We start from the raw sequence: 10214 nt of genomic DNA, 5'->3' as shown, positions 1-10214 counted from the left end.
GCTCAGACAGACAACTCGAACGCGCTTCTCTTTACAGTTGGGGTTGCGAAGGCTGTTAAAAAATAACATCCTCCATCCTCCCATCCCTAGCAGGGCTCCCCTTCCCCTCTCCCTGCCCTCCCCCACCTCCCCTCCCCCCCATCTCGCTCTCAGTGCACCGTTTGCCTTTCCCTTCATCTCATCCTGGTACACAACATGTGGGCATGAAGTTTCGCCCTTCTATTCGGCCCTCCGGGGGAAATGTCTTCTCCACGCGTTAGACAGAGAAAAAATCGGAGCCAGTCTGTGATGCCTTCCTTCCTTCCTTCCTGCCTCCGCTTGCAGGAGTGCCAGATCACAGTGCCAGTTTCCCCGTGCATGTAGATACCCATACCTCAGCAGTTTCTCATGGTAAAGGCTTCTGTTGTACATGTAGATACCCATACCTCGCCAGTTTCACATGGTTACGGCTTCTGTTGTATATGTATATACCCATACCTCACCAGTTTCACATGGTGAAGGCTTCTGTTGTATATGTATATACCCATACCTCACCAGTTTCACATGGTGAAGGCTTCCTTTGTACATGTAGATACCCATACCTCACCAGTTTCACATGGTGAAGGCTTCTTTTGTACATGTAGATACCCATACCTCACCAGTTTCACATGGTGAAGGCTTCTTTTGTACACATAGATACCCATACCTCACCAGTTTCACATGGTGAAGGCTTCTGTTGTACACATAGATACCCATACCTCACCAGTTTCACATGGTAAAGGCTTCTGTTGTACACATAGATACCCATACCTCACCAGTTTCACATGGTAACGGCTTCTGTTGTACACATAGATACCCATACCTCACCAGTTTCACATGGTGAAGGGTTCTTTAGTACATGTAGATACCCATATCTCACCAGTTTCACATGGTAAAGGCTTCTTTTGTACATACAGATACCCATATCTCACCAGTTTCACATGGTAACGGCTTCTGTTGTACACATAGATACCCATACCTCACCAGTTTCACATGGTGAAGGTTTCTTTAGTACATGTAGATACCCATATCTCACCAGTTTCACATGGTAACGGCTTCTTTAGTACATGTAGATATCCATATCTCACCAGTTTCACATGGTGAAGGCTTCTTTAGTACATGTAGATATCCATATCTCACCAGTTTCTTATGGTAAAGGCTTCTTTTGTATATGTAGATACCCATACCTCACCAGTTTCACATGGTGAAGGGTTCTTTAGTACATGTAGATACCCATATCTCACCAGTTTCACATGGTAACGGCTTCTGTTGTACATATAGATACCCATACCTCACCGGTTTCTCATGGTAAAGCCTTCTGTTGTACATGTAGATACCTATACCTCACCAGTTTCTTATGGTAAAGGCTTCTATTGTATATGTAGATACCCGTACCTCACCAGTTTCATATGGTAAAGGCTTCTTTAGTACATGTAGATACCCATACCTCACCAGTTTCTGATGGTAAAGCCTTCTGTTGTACATATAGATTCCCATACCTCGCCAGTTTCTCATGGTAACGGCTTCTGTTGTATATGTAGATACCCATACCTCACCAGTTTCACATGGTAACGGCTTCTTTAGTACATGTAGATATCCATATCTCACCAGTTTCACATGGTGAAGGCTTCTTTAGTACATGTAGATATCCATATCTCACCAGTTTCTTATGGTAAAGGCTTCTTTTGTATATGTAGATACCCATACCTCACCAGTTTCACATGGTGAAGGGTTCTTTAGTACATGTAGATACCCATATCTCACCAGTTTCACATGGTAACGGCTTCTGTTGTACACATAGATACCCATACCTCACCAGTTTCACATGGTGAAGGTTTCTTTAGTACATGTAGATACCCATATCTCACCAGTTTCACATGGTAACGGCTTCTTTAGTACATGTAGATATCCATATCTCACCAGTTTCACATGGTGAAGGCTTCTTTAGTACATGTAGATATCCATATCTCACCAGTTTCTTATGGTAAAGGCTTCTTTTGTATATGTAGATACCCATACCTCACCAGTTTCACATGGTGAAGGGTTCTTGCTTCTTTAGTACATGTAGATACCCATACCTCACCAGTTTCTGATGGTAAAGCCTTCTGTTGTACATATAGATTCCCATACCTCGCCAGTTTCTCATGGTAACGGCTTCTGTTGTATATGTAGATACCCATACCTCGCCAGTTTCTGATGGTAAAGGCTTCTGTTGTACATATAGATTCCCATACCTCGCCAGTTTCTGATGGTAAAGGCTTCTGTTGTACATATAGATTCCCATACCTCGCCAGTTTCTCATGGTAAAGGCTTCTGTTGTATATGTAGATACCCTTACCTCACCAGTTTCACATGGGAAAGGTTTCTTTAGTACATGTAGATACCCATATCTCACCAGTTTCACATGGTAAAGGCTTCTTTTGTACATACAGATACCCATATCTCACCAGTTTCACATGGTAACGGCTTCTGTTGTACACATAGATACCCATACCTCACCAGTTTCACATGGTGAAGGCTTCTTTAGTACATGTAGATACCCATACCTCACCAGTTTCATATGGTAAAGGCTTCTGTTGTACATGTAGATACCCATACCTCACCAGTTTCACATGGTAAAGGCTTCTTTTGTACATACAGATACCCATATCTCACCAGTTTCACACGGCAGATCTGTTGTACATACAGATACCTATACCTCACCAGTTTGACATTTTGAAGGCTACTTTAATACATATAGATACCCATATCTACCAGTATCATATGCGGAAAAGGCTTCTGTTGTACATATAGATACCCATACCTCACCAGTTTCACATGGTAAATCTTCTGTTGTACATATAGATACCCATACTTCACCAGTTTCACATGGTAACGGCTTCTTTAGTACATCATTATAGATACCCATACCTCACCAGTTTCACATGGTAACGGCTTCTGTTGTACATATAGGTACCCATACCTCACTTGGTAAACGCACGAAATTATACACTGTATAGTTTGCTTTTGTTTTGTTTGTTTTTTGTGTGTGTGTTTTTAAGCGTTATATTCCAAACGCAAATAGACATGCGTTATTCATCATATCAGATCACATCTTTTCAGTCGTGATAAGAGAACTCTTTCTCACATTGTATGCAAAACAAACTGGCGATCGGACGAACACATTTATGGTAGTGTTACGTGCAACATTAAAAACATGAATTATTGATCGAGCTCAGTTGCGGCCAACACTGATTTCCAAGTTTGTATTGACAATGCTTTTAGGGTGAACCAGGAGTGTTCATCGATTTGTTCTATATTTTCATAATTCAATTCGCTTTCTGTCTGTCGCTGTGTGTATGTGTCACTCTTTCTCTCTCTGTCTCTATCTATCTCCCACCCACCCCCACCCCTACCCTCCGTCCCTTCTCTCTCTCTCTCTCTCTCTCTCTCTCTCTCTCTTTCTCTCTGTGCTTCTATCTCATGATTTATAAACTGCATGCAGCCGGGAGTGGATTCGTCAACAGCTGAGTAAACCTCTTTGTCATAATAGCATTGTTGCTCTGTCTGTCTGTCTGTCTGTCTGTCTGTCTGACTGTACCGTTATGAACAACGTCCTGGCGGTTGTAAATGGAGGCAGGCGGAATTAGTGGATTTTGTCGATTTTCGATACCCGTGCATCCATTTGTTCACGGGGATTGGCCGAAACAGTATCTGCTTTTTGTCTGTCAGACTGTCTACTTGTTCGTTTGTCTTGTGTTTGTCTGTCTTCCTATCTACCTCTCTCTGTCTCCGTCTCTGTCTTTCTCTATTTGCCTGTCTCTCTGTCTGTCTGTCTCTGTCGGTCTCTCTTTCTGTCTCTGTCTGTCTCCCTGTCTCTGTCTCTCGGTGTGTTATTGGCGATGTGTCGACAAACATCCGTTTTTCATACTGACAGACAGGCCACACAAGCCCCCTTCCCATCTCCCCTGGCTGGGTACACGTGTGGCCCACACAGTCATGGTATGCATTTTTGCTGATCATCCCACGGTGCTGTCGTCCTGATGACAACCCCGCATCCCTCCACTCCCTCCTGACGGTCGGGATCTGGATTTGGATCCCATGGGAGAGGAGTCGTCAGATAGTTTATGTTATGTGCGTGTGTGTCTGTCAGTCGCTCTGTGTGTCTGCTTGTGTATTTGTCTGTGTGTGTGTAAGGGGGGAGGAGTGGCGTGCGTGCGTGTACTTCCCCTTTCTAGTGGGTTTTCCCTTAGTCTGCATGAACGTGGGAATACGTCATCATGTGTGTGTGTGTATGTGAGTGTGTGTGTGTGTGTGTGTGTGTGTGTGTGCCACGCTTTGGTGCCGCCGAGTCAGGTCGTTGGTGGTCAGGAACGCCTGTTCTCATCCAGCATGCTCAGGACAACACATAATACACCGCAAAGTTGACCAAGTAGCGGCTGCTTCCCTGCATAGTCTGATGGAGTGAGCACATCGCATGTAGAGTTCAGACCACCATTGTGTCCCCTTCCAGTGCAGTGTGTCGCTGTGAGATAGGTCCACCTAATACCCCCGTCCTGTGGTCAGCAACATAGACATGGATTGAAACGGAGGTTGTCGTGAACACAGGGTGTGAAACCGCGTACTTTGAGAAAGAATCAAATGATGTCATGTTGCTTACATCCCAGCTGACCACAAAATGCCATCCCAGGGATGATTACCCACGTTCTTAACCAGTCAAAGAGAACCCAACCATTTTTTTTTTCAAAGGCAATGAAAAAGTTGTTGTTGTTTTTTAAGTCAATTTCACCCACGTTTCACGTGATAGGAATCGAACCCTCAGCTTTTCCTTGTCAAGGAATCGAACTCAAGGCTTTTCCTTGTCAGTAGTCTTTGTCGCTCACCACTGTACCTCGGTTTGCCTGTGAACTTTGCTTTTATTATTTACTTAAATATTTTCAGTTTATTCTATTTCATTCGCTACTTCTTTACTTGTTATTTATTTGAATATACGCTCTCTCTTTTTCAGAGAATATTTCTGGAACTGTTCGTCTGAATGTCAGGGAGAGATTTTGGGTGAATGGGAGAGAGAGAAGGGAGACAGACAGACAGACAGACAGAAAGAGAGCAAATACACAGGCACTAACGAGGAATAAATTCACCCTGTGGTGTGGATTTTTCCTACTTGCACGCAACGAACTATAGTTGGTACCTTCAGAGCCGAAGTCGGAAGCACTCAGTGACCTATGCCTTCCAACCCAACCTACTCTTTACCCCTCCCCCTCCCTCTCTCTCAGCTTCACCCCCCCCCCCTCCCCCCTTCCCTCCCGAGGACTTGCGTGAGCATGGACTCCACGCCCATCGATGGACCTTTGTGATAGTGGGGGGTAATCAGAGACAGTACACCACACACTCCACTGTCTCCTGCGCAAATCTAGATGTCGCTCCATCAAGCAGACGTCCCGTGGGGACTGTGTCAACAAAGGGAATCGCCGTCTCTCTCTTTCCGCCTGTTGGGTCATGGCTGTGTCAGAGGGTGATTTATCTATTTATCTTTAATATTGGCATTTTTCTCCAGGAAGGTCACATCGTAGAAGCAGCGACTTACGGTCCTCATGGTAGACACCAGTGGCCTTTACAGAGCCACTCTATATCTAGGAGTAGCGTTTTATTGTATGTCCCAGAAGTGTCATTGTGGCCCACATCACAGACAAGTGACCTTAACACAGCGTTTGCATATCCGAGGAATGGCCTCGATCAGAATTATGATGGCGAACGGAACGTGTTTGAAACCGGTGTTCTGTGGATGGACAGCACTTCGAAGTAGCCCGGATCCTCAGTGCTGATAACATTAACGTTTTGTGTGTGGAAGTGTCTGGTATATTATCTCCTGTGTTGTGTCTGGTATATTATCTCCTGTGTTGTGTCTGGTATATTATCTCCTGTGTTGTGTCTTTGTTGGCATCGCGTTTCAAACATGGCATTGTTCTGTACGTGTCTGTCAGTGGTCTGGTAGTGCCTCGAACTTCATGGAGTTTGGTGGGAAGAGACAGAGCTTTCAGTGTAAAAAGTTCGGTCCGTCACACCAGGAGATTTCCCAGTGGGTCTCTCTCTCTCTCTCTCTCTTACCCATCTCTCTCTCTCTCTCTCTCTCTCTCTCTCTCTCTCTCTCTCTCTCTCTCAGAAATATTCGTGGATTTTTCCCCAGTGTAAAAGCTGCTCCATCTTTCCGCCATACCTATACATTTCATTGAAGGAGACCTGGCTGTTTGTCCGCCTGTCTCTGTCTAATGTATCCTTTTCGCTTTCGTCAACTCTCATCTGTGTCTTCGTCAAATCTCTCTCCACTCAATTCTTTCAAATCTAGCCTTAAAACCTACCTCTTTTCAATATAGCTCCTCCACACACTCCTCTCTCTCTCTCTCTCTTCTTCTCTCTCTCTCTCTCTCTCTCTCGCTCTCTCGTTCGCTCTCATATATATATATTCTTCTTCTTTTTTCTTTTTCTTTTTTTTAATATAAATAGTTTTGCCTTTCACCCTTCTGAATCATAGTCATGCGTGCGTATGAATGACTGGTGTGAAAGCGCCTTAATTTGTCTCTGACAAGATCAAATCAGCGCATTTATAAATATCTTTTTCTTCTCCTTTTTCTTCTTCTTCTTATTATTATTATCATCATCATCATTATCATTATTATTATTGCTATTATTGTTGTTGTTATTGTTGGTGGTGGGGGGGTGGGGGGGGGGGTGTTGTTGTTTATCAAAGGTTGTCTTTGTTTGTTCGAGTCATTTTCTTTTATGGGCTTAAAATATAATTGGATTGACTTGGTGAAAAGAAAAAAAGAAGAAAAAAAGCTGGACTTTGTCTTCTGTCAAATGTGACCTCTGTGTGACCTTTGTTCGATTCATTCGACTGAATAATGTGCTTTCTGAACAGAAAATAGCCCCCGGGAGAGAGCGAGAGAGAGAGAGAGAGGGGGGGGTGGGATTTTATTTCACGAGTGTAGTGGAGTAAACGCAACTGCTCCTTTTATTACAATACTCCATCCCCCGGGAGAGAAAGAGAGGGGTAGGGAAGGGGGGGACAGAGATATTTGCACAGATAAAATATGCACGACAGATTTTTTTTGTCTGGCCATCGTAAAAATGAAAAAAGAAAAGAAAAAAAAAGAAGATATAACACCGTTTGACAGGATATTGCGCCCAGATATTGCGTCGGCATTCGCGCATGCGCGAATGTGAATGTTTGTTTCCTGTTGATCGCGTGCGTGGGATAACTCGGATGTCCAGTGGCAGACGTCGGCGTACAGAGCTGTGCGTGAACAAATACTGGGTGTGCACGTCCCCCACCCCTCTCCTCCACTCTTGGTTCCCCCTTCCTCCGACCTCTTGCCAGTGTGTGTGTGTGTGTGTGTGTGTGTGTGTGTGTGTGCTAATCATTATTGAATCTCTCGGTCGACGATTTATATGCGGTTTTTTTTGTTTTTTTTGTTTTTTTTTTTTTAATAACTAAGGACCGCGAATAGTTTCGGTGGGAGGAGCGGGGTGTGGAAGGACGGAAGAAGGAGAGAGAGAGGGAGAGATAGACAGACAGACAGAGATAGAGAGATAGTACACCATTAACAGTTTCAAACCGATTCACGTATCTTTTAAGTGTTCATTGCTGTTCTTCTTTTACCTAAACATGACTTCTAAAAAAAAATATTACAAAATAAAACAGTCGATAAGGAATAATGGGGGAAGACATACTCACAGGCCGAAAGTGAAGGGCGCCGAAGCAGAGAGAGAGAGAGAGAGAGAGAGAGAGAGAGAGCGAAGAAGAGAAGAGAGAGAGAGAGAGAGAGAGAGCGAAGAAGAGAAGAGAGAGAGAGAGAGAGAGAGAGAGAGAGAAGAAGAGAAGAGAGAGAGAGAGAGAGAAAAAACGAAGAAGAGAAGAGAGAGAGAGAGAGAGAGAGAGAGAGAGAGAGAGAGAAAGCGAAGAAGAGAAGAGAGAGAGAGAGAGAGAGAGAGAGAGAGAGAGAGAGAAAGCGAAGAAGAGAAGAGAGAGAGAGAGAGAGAGAGCGAAGAAGAGAAGAGAGAGAGAGAGAGAGAGAGCGAAGAAGAGAAGAGAGAGAGAGAGCGAAGAAGAGAAGAGAGAGAGAGTGAGAGAGAGAGAAAGCGAAGAAGAGAAGAGAGAGAGAGAGAGAGAAAGCGAAGAAGAGAGAGAGAGCGCGAAGAAGAGAAGAGAGAGAGAGAAGAAGAGAAGAGAGAGAGAGAGAAAGCTAAGAAGAGAAGAGAGAGAGAGAGAAAGCGAAGAAGAGAGAGAGAGAGAGAGCGAAGAAGAGAAGAGAGAGAGAGAGCGAAGAAGAGAAGAGAGAGAGAGAGAGAAGAAGAGAAGAGAGAGAGAGAGAGAAAGCGAAGAAGAGAAGAGAGAGAGAGAGAGAGCGAAGAAGAGAAGAGAGAGAGAGAGAGAGCGAAGAAGAGAAGAGAGAGAGAGAGAGAGAGAGCGAAGAAGAGAAGAGAGAGAGAGAGAGAGAGAGCGAAGAAGAGAAGAGAGAGAGAGAGAGAGAGCGAAGAAGAGAAGAGAGAGCGGCAAACATGAGTCAGACGCGAAGAACAATTACGTTGACGTAACGCTTGACATTGCTGCCTCACCAACATATACCTTTACAAAGAAAGTTTTATAAAATGACATAAGAAATGATTTCGTGGGCGTTCTTCTTGATACAACCCCTGGGCTTATAAATGCGAACACACGTTCAGCATGCAGTGTGTTGATCGATTTGAATAATGATAAAACAAAAAGAACGGGAAAGAATCCGAAGGTAAAAGTTAGAACAAGTTCACAACTGGGAAAAGGGAAATTACCAGATAGGTTTTCACCTGTTCTGTGGTGGTTGTGGTGGGTAAACCGGGTGCCATCTTGTCAATACCGTCTGTCATGGTGTGTGATGAGTGACTTACTTTCTTCTGCTTTTTTTTTTTTTTTTTCAACTTTTTTTTTTTAATGTATGAACTGTGCCAAAGAATGTCGTCAGCGTGTCATCGTTTCCAGGAAGCCAAAAATATGATGGGAGAAAGTTGCCGGAGAATCCGTTAGGGTGTCGTTAAAAAGTAAGGTTTCTTGAAGCAGGAGGCCTGTCTGTTGCCCTCATATCTTAGACATGTGCTGAGAAAATACACAGCATTGTGTTGTGACGTGCAGAAAAACCCAGCGTTTGGGAATGAAACGTGACTGGAAACTGTTTTACTTCGAGTGGTCGACATTAAAGTGAACAGTTCGTGAAACGATTCAACTCTTTTGTGACTGAGATTTGGTGAATTTTCAGTTGTGTGCTTTGGATACTACAGACTGAAAAAAAGAAGAAGAAAAAGAAGAAGAAGAAAAAAAAAAGATTCCGGTGTCAGTCATGTGTTGAACTCGTCAGCTATATGGGTGTGGGCGCTGCTTGTTATTTCAAAATCAGACCTTTCGCAAGATAATCTTTCACTTCACTCATCCAGAGGCTGTGACATTGAAATACTGACTAGCATCAGTCCGATCAAGTAAGCAGTCTTCGATTAGTGTGTGGTAGTGAATTAAATGCTTAATTTCGAACGATTCTCGAGACGAAAGCAAGTGCCTTAAACGGGTTTTTCCCATTTGCCTTTTCTGTGGATGTTTTCGTGATATTTCTCCCTGGGGAGGAGACAGTTATTAGAATCAGGGGAGGAAGTGAGTGACTTTGAAAGACAGTCCATGATCACCAGAGGTCATATTCTGGTACGTCTGGCCAGACACGGCAAAGCAGAAGAGCCAGGCAGAGCAGAGCCATCAAAGCAGCAGGCCCTGTTGATTAACAGTGACAGGGCGAGGTCAGATTGGTGGATAGAGAAAGAGTGGGGAGCGAGAAATCAATGGTGTCTCTTTGAGGAAGAGAGGTCATTGCTGCCTATCTGAGGAGAGAGGAGGAATGGACTCAGAGATGTGTCTCTGAGGACACGGCCACCTGACAGACCGACCGCTTGGAGGGAAGTGTTGGAGAAAGAAGGATCCCCCTCCACCCCTATCCCCCACATCACGCTATCCCTTGTTCCCTGTCATCCTCAGGCCTTACCGTCTCACCCTGTTCCCTTACCCCCTATCCCTTTACCCCCTTCACCACAGTAAGGAGTGCTTCTCCACAGCCCGGGGTTAGGGGCAGAAGTGAAGCAGGCCAGTGTGAAAGAAGGAGCCGGTCATCGATCAGCTTCATTCTGCCGGACTACTGCCGCCG

Source organism: Babylonia areolata, chromosome 7 (genome assembly GCF_041734735.1).
Source record: "Babylonia areolata isolate BAREFJ2019XMU chromosome 7, ASM4173473v1, whole genome shotgun sequence".
NCBI lineage: Eukaryota > Metazoa > Mollusca > Gastropoda > Neogastropoda > Buccinidae > Babylonia > Babylonia areolata.
The sequence above is the reverse complement of the archived record's forward strand: the minus strand, read 5'-3'. Positions refer to the sequence as shown.